General features: G+C 32.4%; 1 protein-coding gene across 2 annotated transcripts in view; it reads left to right on the top strand.

Annotated features, from left to right (window-relative positions):
* The window catches only part of LOC139486786 (ragulator complex protein LAMTOR1-like), a 513,831-nt gene that overhangs the window by 151,227 nt on the left and 350,868 nt on the right, over nucleotides 1-11,736 (top strand). The gene's annotated exons all lie outside the window — the stretch shown is intronic.

Raw genomic sequence — 11,736 nt, forward strand, 5'->3', positions numbered from 1 at the left:
ATGTTTAAATATTCAGACTCTGTTGTAACTACTTTACTCTCAATTTCAAATATTTAGATCGTTCAGTGCTGTCTATTTGGTAATTTTACAGACGTTATCATGCGTATACATGTTATATCATCATAATTGTCGTTCCCGATACAGTTTTAGAATTGTGCTAGTTCACATCGCACATTATTATTTGTATTTAAAGCATATATATGAGCTCTCTGTTGTAATAAACCATATAACCTATGTCATGTTAACATTTTTTTTAGAATGGTGCAAGCGTCTTTACTGATGTTCGGTTTGACTTTTTTTATTGTATAAAATTCAAGATTTAGTAAAAGTTTAATCTAACGAGACTCAAAGATGATTCATTTCACATCAGAATCTGACTGACGAAGGATATCTGTTATCCGAAATATTTATAAATAATTACATTTATAGTTACCTTCTTTGTATTTGGAGTTGTTGTGTACACTTTTTTAGGCGTTTATATAATTTATTTATTGTGTACATGTATCGTTACTCGTAACGATCCAGCGCCCTCGTGGGGAAAATCGTTGACTACTATACAGACGTTTTATATATATATATATATATATATATATGTATTATTGTATTGTTTTATTACTGGCTTAATTTGAACATTGTTTACACGACATGACGTAGTTTTTCTAAATTTAGACCTGATAAAATTTAACACATAGGGTTGACCTATTTAGAGTGTACATGGTATATATATCATGGTAGTTTATTATATACTTTGGAGTTTGAACTGTCACACATTTTGTTAAGGGCCATCTGAAGCCCGACTCTGGGCGAGGGATTTTCTCGCTTTGTTGAAGATATAAAAAAGAAGATGTGGTATGGTTGCCAATGAGACAACTATCCGCAAAAGACCAAATGACACAGACATTAACAACTATAGGTCGCGTACGGCCTTCAACAATGAGCAAAGCCCATACCGCATAGTCAGCTATGAGGACCCATTAGTGGCCTTTGACTACTTTCTGCTCTTTTGACATGGTTACTGTCTCTTTTACACATTCCACATTTCAATTTTCAATTTTTAAGAATGTTTGGTTCAGATGAAACTAAATCCTTTAATTTTCGTGAATATCAAGTAAGAAAATTTACTGCTTCAGCAGCATCGTGTGCTGCCAGTTGTGATAGATAATGCAAAATGTTTCAATCATTTTACCTTAGATTTCATTTCATGGACATGTAGGTATGGATAGTCTGCTTCTACATCATAAAAATTCACACAGAAGGTATACGGATATCAATACACTGAACTCAATGCTAAGAACCTGTAAAGTACACTTAGACAGAGAGCTCAATCTAGTGAAACACTTTGTTAAGTTGGTCACATTTAACTTGAAATATCACTGTCTGTTACCAAACTGCACCGAGATTCTGAAAAAAATGTGCAAGATAAGTCTATTTAAAGAAGATTTCAATAGGTAAATAAGCTGATTACTGAAATAAATGTAGAATATGTCTATTAACCACAGATGCCCCTGCTTGTGAAAAAAATGAGTAAACTTCCACATATAGATGCAGGATTCGCGTAATTTTGACCGTTTTGTGACCATAAGCATTGTGAATGAGTTTCAAAACATTTGGTTGAGGCAAATTAAAGTTAAAGAACGGAAACAATAGATTTAGCAGTTTTCCTATCTCAAGGCTCCGGGTTGACATTTGTATCATTGGTACTCGTACCACAACTTTTTACATATAAAAACTCATGAACAGTGACGCCATCGGGACCCAATATCGAACTTAATAGATCTGTGTTATGGGGTAATGTGAATCGCGTATAAGGTTCCTAACATTTGATTGAGTCAGACTTATTTAAGAGAAAGAAACGAAAGAGTCAGCACTTCATATGTTTTTAAAGGGACACGATAACGCTTGAACGGTAAACTTGACACTTAAAAATTTCAAATTTGATTTTGTGTTGAGGTGGGGAACCCGCTTACAGGTTCAAACCCCGCCTTATTCGGTATGTATGTGCCTGTGGTAAGTCAGGAGCCTGTAATTCAATGAATGTCGTTTTTTATGTGTAACATACTTGTTTTTCCTTAATTTTTTGTACATAAAATTGTTCGTTTATTTTCTCGTTTAAATATTGTTTTACAACGTCATTTCAGTGCCTTTTATTGCTGACTATATGCGGTATTGACTTTTCTCATTGTTGAAAGCTGTATATGACCTATAGTTGTTAGTGTTTGTGTCATCTAGTAGTTTGTGGAGAGTTATCATTGGCCCTCATGCCACATAAGGGGGAGGGTTGGGATCCCGCTAACATGTTTAACCCTGCCTTATTTTATATGCACGTGCCTATCTTGTTTTTCGTTTATTTTTTGTACATAAATTAAACCGTTTGTTTTTTCGTTTGAATTGTTTTACAATGTCATGTCGGTGCCTTTAATAGCTGACTTTGCGGTATAAACCTTGCTCATTGTTGAAGACCATGTGGTGACCTTAGCTACATTGTATAACTGTTAATTTCTGTGTCATTTAGTCTCTTGTGGAGAGTTCTCATTGGCACTCATGCACCAGCTTCTTTTATATATCATGCATATTGTGTATAAGTTTGGTAGTATTTGGTTGAGGCAAACTAAAGTTAGGAGAGCGGAACCCGTTTTTATGGGACGTTCGGGACAGACGGACTAGTGTAACTCTTTATGCCCCTTAATCATGGCGCCAACACAGAAGTTCTGACTATTGTGCTGGTGATACACACTAGCACTGTCATTAACACATGTACACATAATTTTATTATAAAAATATTCAATCTTAATTTTGATTTCTTTATTTTTGACCGAATGAGTATATGCATGCCCTTCACAATGACTGAACGAGTATCAAATTTGACAAATTTATTGTACATAATTATACATTTTCTTATATTTATAACTTTTTTTCCAACTAATTGAAGCTTACCAACTTATTGATCATCGCTTTCCTTTATATGTCTTTTAACATTCTGTTTTAAACAAAAAGATTTGTTACATATACTTCACATATATTTCTTTCAAATCTGACATTATTAAAAAGCCATTAAATAAAATTCAGTCGAACTTGATAATCAATGTGCAATCAAGTATATATGCAAGTCGTCAACTGGTCAAGTGGCTAGATGCACATATCGTTAGCCATATAAACAACATGTCCTAATTGGGTGGTTTTAAAACTTCTAGCATAGGCGGATCCAGGGGTGGCGCCCCCTCCTTTTCGTGGGAAACATTTGGTTGATTATGTAGGGAATGATTGAAGCATGACTGGAGCGGGCCCCCCTTAGGAAAAGTTCTGGATCCGCCACTGTCTAGACATATTTACGTAAATAAGGGATGAGTAAAAGAAAAACAAAACAAAACAAACTGTGACGATTGAATTAAATAAGGATGTTCGATGTACTGTATACTTCGGTTTGTTTTAAAAATCTATACGATGCTTTGTTTTTATCTAGTTTCCTTATCAAAATAATTAAAATGAGAAGATAAATACCTTATAGCTTCCTTTACCGTTGATGCTAAAATGTTTAATGTTATAAAATAATAATAGCGTCTTTGACCTACTTTACCTTTTTATTCGGAGACTTGTGGTTATCTTCTGTTATGTCCAACGGGAACATTAGAATGATCTAGAATAGAACCCAGATGGAACCAAGAAGTTGGGTTGCCTTAACCAAACAACCCGGATGTTGAACCAGTTACCATGGTTTCGAACCAAAGAACCAAAGTTCAGAACCAGAAAACCCAGATGGAACCAAGGTTTTAGAACCAGAGTGCCCGGATATAACCTAATTGCATTCGGAATTCTCATGACTTTTTATACTTTCAATGTATTTTCCAAATCATTTATTTATTTAGTATACAAGTTTGATCGTTTATATCAATATACAATGTTATTTCCATTGTTTTATGCAATGTAGTTCTACATATAATATTAATGCTGCAGCTGATTTAATAAGTTTATGTAAACAAATCGAAAAAAACTTCGGTTTCTTAATAGTACAATCTGAATAAAATTCGGATCTATCATAATTTCATTCGTATAGTTCTGGACAAAATATTCAATTTCATGATGTTTGATCTATAATGTGTCTCCCCCAGTTCCACATAGTGCTGTCCAATGGTAAGGTTTTTAATGGTATATCACAGTCACAAGTGTTTTAATTAACCGTGCCCCACATTCTTAAACATGCACATATGACGGTATAGTTACGTTTGATTTGTAATACCGTTTTCATTTATTGACATTACTCCACGGATTGATTCTCGGTAAACGTCATTTTTCCAAAAAAAAAATCTGCTCAAACCTTAGCTAAAAACCATCTTAACCTTGCAGTGGTGTGAGAGTTTTTGCTCTATGTTAAAGGCCTTGTCTTGTGATTTTGAAATGAAGAACAACAATAAAAGCGTACCGCTGTTCCTTTGATGGGAGATATATGCCCCGTGTTCATGATCTGATTTCTTGTCATGGATTGATTCCCTATCTGCATACATCAATCACTGGGGTAAAGCTGATGACCGTAACTGCATTCACGGTCATCCCAAGATGTCGGACGAAAAATTAGGTCAGTATTTGTATTGTTTGTTAAGGTGTTTCTACATCATTTTCTTTACAAAGCATACATTGGTATGATGTGAATTTATAAAAGATTCACACGGAAGTCACAAATCTCTACCGAGGGACGTGTATAAAACGGGAAATTGGATTTGAAAAATTCGCTAAGATGACCGTAAATCATCTTTAAAATATTTTCAAGATGACCGTAACATATAATTAGGATGACCGTGATTGGTAAAATGATGACCGTTATTTCGAAAGGATGACCGTAATTTATAAAGGATGACCGTAACTTTCATAGTACAACCGTCACTTCCAAGAAATATCCGTATTTGTATTACCTTTCTGGTATCAAATAATTAATCATGTTTGTGTAAGACGTATTTATAAGACAACATTATCATAAAGGTAGACAAAAATAAGACGTGCTTCAAATACATGGTTCGTCATATGTAGCATCCAACTACAAGCCAAAAGATTTTTTTTTTATTTCTGAGATTCCTATTAATTCTTTATAATAAATAATTAAATTAGATGTATGTTTCATTATAATACGTTATTCTGATTGGCTAACTGCACATCACGTGTTATTCCTCAAACAATTGCATTAGACAATAACATTTATCCTTTATGATGACACGAGCTCCCACAATAAAGTGCACAGGTGAATTAAATAAAAAATTGAGATGAAAATCGTGTTTTCATGATCTTAGCTAAAAAATGTAATTATAAGTATTGAATGCTTCTTTTTGTAACTTTATAGGGTTGTAAAAGCGTTGACCGTGCGCACATTTTTAGTATGAAGCGCTTTGGTTTTTGTATATGTTATGCTAAAATTGAAAGAAAAAAATTGTTTTCGGTTTGTCCCTAAATAATAGATGTTCCTCGTCGAAGGCGAAAAAAAACGTTTGCACAGAAAAAAAAAACATAGCCCCCCCCCCCCCCCCCCCCCCAGAAAATCAAATGGTTGCTGCCTTACGCACTTCATGTCAAAGATTCATTCTGCATATCTATGATTGAGTTTATAAAGCTGCAGCCAAAAACAGAAGCTGAAGATCATGCGAACATTTTATTTTGATTCTGTGTTCTTATGCAAACCAATCTACACTCAAGACACCAGCACTTCTAAAATAATCTATATATCAATATCAGGTCATAAATATCTGTCAACCAATCCTTGAGAGACATTGGTGCTGGTAGTTGTGATAAACATAAAAACAAAAACATCACGAAAATAAGAAGCCCTTGTTTGCAGGTCGTCAATGTGTCTTAGCCATTCAACATGGTTTCAATTATGTGAAATGAAACCCAAACACTTAAGAATTACTTTTACACTCCATAACACCATCCTCGACAAACTAGGTTAGGACGATGGAAATGTTAAGAGTTGACAGATAGACGGACAGATCGACGGAAGCAAAGTGAGACAAGACAGATCACATCAGCTCACATGACCAATACTAGATACTAGAATTAGATTTTGCAAACGAAAATTTCCACTTTTCGTCCTTTCATAATATGTTTTTACTTTGGATTTTCGGAGGTCGTGCCATACTTTATATATACTGTGTTCGTCCCCAAACCACTAAAATCAGAATGAGATGCATTTACGAAGTTATTTTTATTTTGTGGGGATCCCGGCCATGCATGTAATACGATATACATAATTCGGCACTTCGATTATCACAGAAATTGATTATAAAAACGGCAAATACAATGTAACAATTTTCTATACTTTAAATGCTAAAACATTTTTTTTTTAATTGTTACTCAACAACAAAAAATGCATACAAATATGGATATTTCTTTCAATTGACGGTCAGGTCATCCTTTTAAATTTAGCCATTCTTTATAAATTACGGTCATCCTTAACAATTTACGGACATCTTTTAACCAATTACGGTCAGCCTTGTTATGAATCGCTAATCCTGTTACGGTCATCTCGATTACGATTTACGGTCATCCTAGCGAATTTTTCAAATCCTAATTCCCGTTTTATACACGTTCCTCAGTAGAGATTTGTGACTTCCGTGTGAATCTTTTATAAATTTACATCGTATCAAAGTATGCTTTGTAAAGAAAATGATGTAGAAACACCTTAACAGACAATACAAATACTGACCTAATTTTTCAGCTGACATCTTGGGATGACCGTGAATGCAGTTACGGTCATCAGCTTTACCCCAGTGATCAATGGAAATGTATACACAGGATTATATATACAGAAACAGACTGAAAATAATGCGCATGTCAAATGGAAAATGTCACTTATGTGATGAAATTAATAATATTGAAACTCTTGAGCATTTATTTTATCAATGTAACAATGTTAAACCATTGATAGGAACGGTTGTTAGAAATTTACAACTTTGTAACTTTATAAACGACAAGGTTCTCGTTGAAAAAGATATTTTATTAGGAATTTGTACAGAGAATTCGAATAATTTCATTGTTGATGCAATAATACTTTATTTCAAATGGGCTATTTGGAAAATACGAAATATATGCAAATTCGATAAAAATTAAACTGAATGTGCAATCTATACAGGCTATGCTAAAACTGCACATGAAAAAACGAATTAAAATTTCTTCTGCTACGCTCGGATATAAAGTATGTATGCAAAACGAAAATTAAACTCTTTATCGAAAAAAATTAGGAAGATGTACTTAGTTCTACTGCTCTAAACGAAAGGTGTGTTCGATTCCATATATACTTATCTTATTGTATATTGTGTATATAGTAGTGAACACTATGTTATTATAACAGAAAGTAAAAACAATATTTGTTATTGTAATTATTATTTGAATCTATTGTCTTTGCATATTAGTTACATAAGTAAATTACCACATATATTATCCTTCGTAATACATTTGTACTCACCACATGTGCTTTATCCTTTTTTTTTTTTATCCATATATATATGTTGTGTACAAGATGTAAGTTTGTACAAATTATAATTTGTACAGGGTTTTTGTACAAGTTGTAAGTTTTTAGGCACATACCTTCTTGCACCAGGTGGTATAGTTTTATCTTCTAAAATGTACTAGTTTAATGTTTTTAATTCAAATTCATAGTGTTTGCATGCAGCAAAAAAAGTGAAACTTTTGGGGGAAAACGTAAAAGTAGCATGTTCTGACAGAATAAGTGAAATGTTATTGACATCTCTTTTGAAAAATTTCAAAATGGCTGCCGTTGATATGGACACAGCAGAATTTGAAAAGTGAAGCATTTACGGCCTTCAACAATGAGAAAAACCAAATGAATTATATTTAGTTTGAATTTGTTTTAAAAATATGAAAAATGAAGCATTTACGGCCTTCAACAATGAGCAAATTCAATTACATTTTATTTAAAAGTTGCTTTAAAAAATATGTAAAATGAAGCATTTTCGACCTTAACTGATGAGCAAATAGCAGATGTTGCTTAAAGAGTTTTTCAATGGAAGTCGCGAATTTCTGTATTCTTCCCATTATCATTTCATTGGTCTGTATTCTTTATTTTTGTTTAATTATTCTCTTTAAATTTCTTTCTACTTTACCACCCTATTAGCCTCTATTTTTTATATTGGGGTATAAAAACGTATAGAATGCATTTACAGTTTATGATGCCATAAATAAATTACTATAATATCTGACACTACAAATTATGTTAATAAGATATTCATTTAGGCGCTCCATATAAATAACATGATAAGAATCAATCAAGTTCATATGGACAGGTTACTCTAACATTTTTCTATAAATAGAGAATCAGGTGAAATCTGCATGGGTTCTTATCAAGGACATTAATCTCGGCCAGGTCAAAAATGTTGCATAATTAGTAAAGTTTGAATCAAGTGCATTTGGTTACTATGCAATTATTCTAAAAATAGTAAAATCACGTGAAGGCCGCGTGGAGTCTGCATGCACAAAGCGTGATAGATATTATTCGGAACCAAATTGCGTTCGGAAATTCTCTTGACTTTTTATTACTTTAACGTATTCCCAATCATTTATTTATTTAGTATATTGATATATAATAAAGCCTGACGAAAGTTCATTCGGTTATTTCGGGATTGTTCTTAAATACTCGGATGCATCGGGATTCTTCAATCTCAAAATACTGAAAAGCAAGTGAAGGCTGCTTGGTGTTTGCATGCAGCAAAAAAAGTGAAACTTTTGGGGGAAAACGTAAAAGTAGCATGTTCTGACAGAATATTAGACTTAAGTGAAATGTTATTGACATCTCTTTTGAAAAATTTCAAAATGGCTGCCGTTGATATGGACACAGCAGAATTTGAAAAGTGGAGCATTTACGGCCTTCAACAATGAGAAAAACCAAATGAATTATATTTAGTTAGAATTTGTTTTAAAAATATGAAAAATGAAGCATTTACGGCCTTCAACAATGAGCAAATTCAAATACATTATATTTAAAAGTTGCTTTAAAAAATATGTAAAATGAAGCATTTTCAACCTTAACTGATGAGCAAATAGCAGATGTTGCTTAAAGAGTTTTTCAATGGAAGTCTCGAATTTCTGTATTCTTCCCATTATCATTTCATTGGTCTGTATTCTGTTATTCTTTATTTTTGTTTAATTATTCTCTTTAAATTTCTTTCTACTTTACCACCCTATTAGCCTCTATTTTTTATATTGGGGTATAAAAACGTATAGAATGCATTTACAGTTTAAGATGCCATAAATAAATTACTATAATATCTGACACTACAAATTATGTTAATAAGATATTTATTTAGGCGCTCCATATAAATAACATGATAAGAATCAAATCAAGTTCATATGGACAGGTTACTCTAACATTTTTCTATAAATAGAGAATCAGGTGAAATCTGCATGGGTTCTTATCAAGGACATTAATCACGGCCAGGTCAAAAATGTTGCATAATTAGTAAAGTTTGAGTCAAGTGCATTTGGTTACTATGCAATTATTCTAAAAATAGTAAAATCACGTGAAGGCCGCGTGGAGTCTGCATGCACAAAGCGTGATAGATATTATTCGGAACCAAATTGCGTTCGGAAATTCTCTTGACTTTTTATTACTTTAACGTATTCCCAATCATTTATTTATTTAGTATATTGATATATAATTTATATATAATTTATATATAATTTATGATTGCTACCAGATAAACAGATTCAAAAAAGGTATTACAACTCAAATAAGGAACACAAATTTACATTGCCATGGTAAAATATTTTTTTTTTATGCCAAACCGTGCACAAAACAATTAATCAAACATTGAGTAACCAAGACAACGTTTTTTAAACAATGAGGGGTAATTAGATTGTTAGAAAAATAGTAACTTTCAAATAAATGGAATTGAAAAGAAATTAAAGAAAGTATAAAAATATCTCTTCGCTCCTCAATCAAAACATTAAACAAAGTTTCGAATAAGTTTATTAAAGTCTGTCATGGATCATGACTGATTCTGTTAACTGTCGGTTGTCAAGTAGACGATCTAAACAAATTCATTTTAGGGGGTTCTTGCTGATATCTACTTCAACAAAAGATTGATGCTATAAATAAACAGTACATTAGTTATGGAACAAATTAAGATAAAAATATTGAGATTATTGAGCTTCTTTGTTTTTTAGAATGGTGGGAAAAGGCAGACTCGGACTTTTAACTTATATTCGCATAGGTATTATTATAGTATTAATGAATGGGTGTTTTTATAATGGCCCTGTTATATGTCCAAGGTCTGTAATAATGGTCGAGGAAGTCTGTAATGGCCCGAGGCAACGCCGAGGGCTATTACAGACATCCGAGGCCATTATTACTGACCGAGGACATATAACAGGGCCATTATAAAAACACCCATTTCTTAATACATTTATTAACCAACTGAACAAAAGTGTATGTGTTGCTGCTAACTTGACTGTCTTACTCTTTTAATGACAGTTTAGTTTGAACAAAATAATTTGTACTTCACCATTATAAAGCTTTAAATATACCAAATATCCAAGATATTAAGTTGAAAGAGATATGTGTTAAAAAACAGGATGAACAGTGATCCCTTTATATGGTTCTTTAATGTTGATTGCTGGTTACTAAATTAAATAAAATACAAAAAGATATTATACTCTTTACAACTTAGTTTTATTAACTTTATTAAAAACCCTAACAGGGCTTAATACAGGCAAACTGGGCATTAATACAGGGCCGTTACAGAAAAACAGGGCCATTACAGAAAAAACAGGGCCAATACAGAAAAACAGGGCCATTACAGAAAAAAACAGGGCCATTACAGAAAAACAGGGCCATTACAGAAAAAAACAGGGCCATTACAGAACATATGTAATTTTTAATAAACAGTCACTTTTGGCAATACTGCACTTAGTTGGTTAATATTTAGGTCGTATATCGAAATAATTAAAACTCTATAACATGTTTAAAGTTTGGTGAATGACATTTGATGAGCTATTGAAGTCTTATATGGAAAACAAAATTGAAGTAATGTTCAAAATATTTTTCTCTGTATCGTAAGAGAAAACCAAGAAGTCCGAATATCCGACAACAATTACACATTTACTTGAAAAAACGGTGTCACATTTCAAAGTCGAAGAATTTCTTTGTTTTATTTAGGATTAATTATATTTTAATTTCCTATTTTAATTGCAATCGAAACCACACGCAAAGGGTGATCGATAATCAATAGATAGAGACTGCTGACAACCTCAGTTTGCTTCATCTGTATAAGATACTTTACCTTTTGTACATGTATTAGCACTTATAATACTTAGTTATAATAGTTCCAGTTAAACATGTCATTTGAATGACCTCTTGACATATTTCGAATTTGCAAATTTCAAGTACATAAAGTTTTGTTATTGGATTCAAATATTTTCAAAATTACGCAAGGAAAGCTTGAAAACTGTACACGATTTAGCAGTGAAACATTGCTGCCACAACTGTGCTTTTTAAAGAAATGATTTAATGGTTTTACAAAAAAAGTATCTTCGATTTCAAATTTGAAAGAGATGGCATGTTTGATAAAAGCAAATTATTCAATCGTAAGATACTGCCTGAACATTTCAACGAGTATAATTGATACATGATATTGATATTACACCTTTTGTTCATGTATAAACACTTGTGATACTTAACTATATTAGTTCCAGTTAAGCATGTCAATTGAATGACCTCTTGACATATTTCGATATATAGCA

This window comes from Mytilus edulis, chromosome 8, assembly GCF_963676685.1.
Source record: "Mytilus edulis chromosome 8, xbMytEdul2.2, whole genome shotgun sequence".
Taxonomy (NCBI): domain Eukaryota; kingdom Metazoa; phylum Mollusca; class Bivalvia; order Mytilida; family Mytilidae; genus Mytilus; species Mytilus edulis.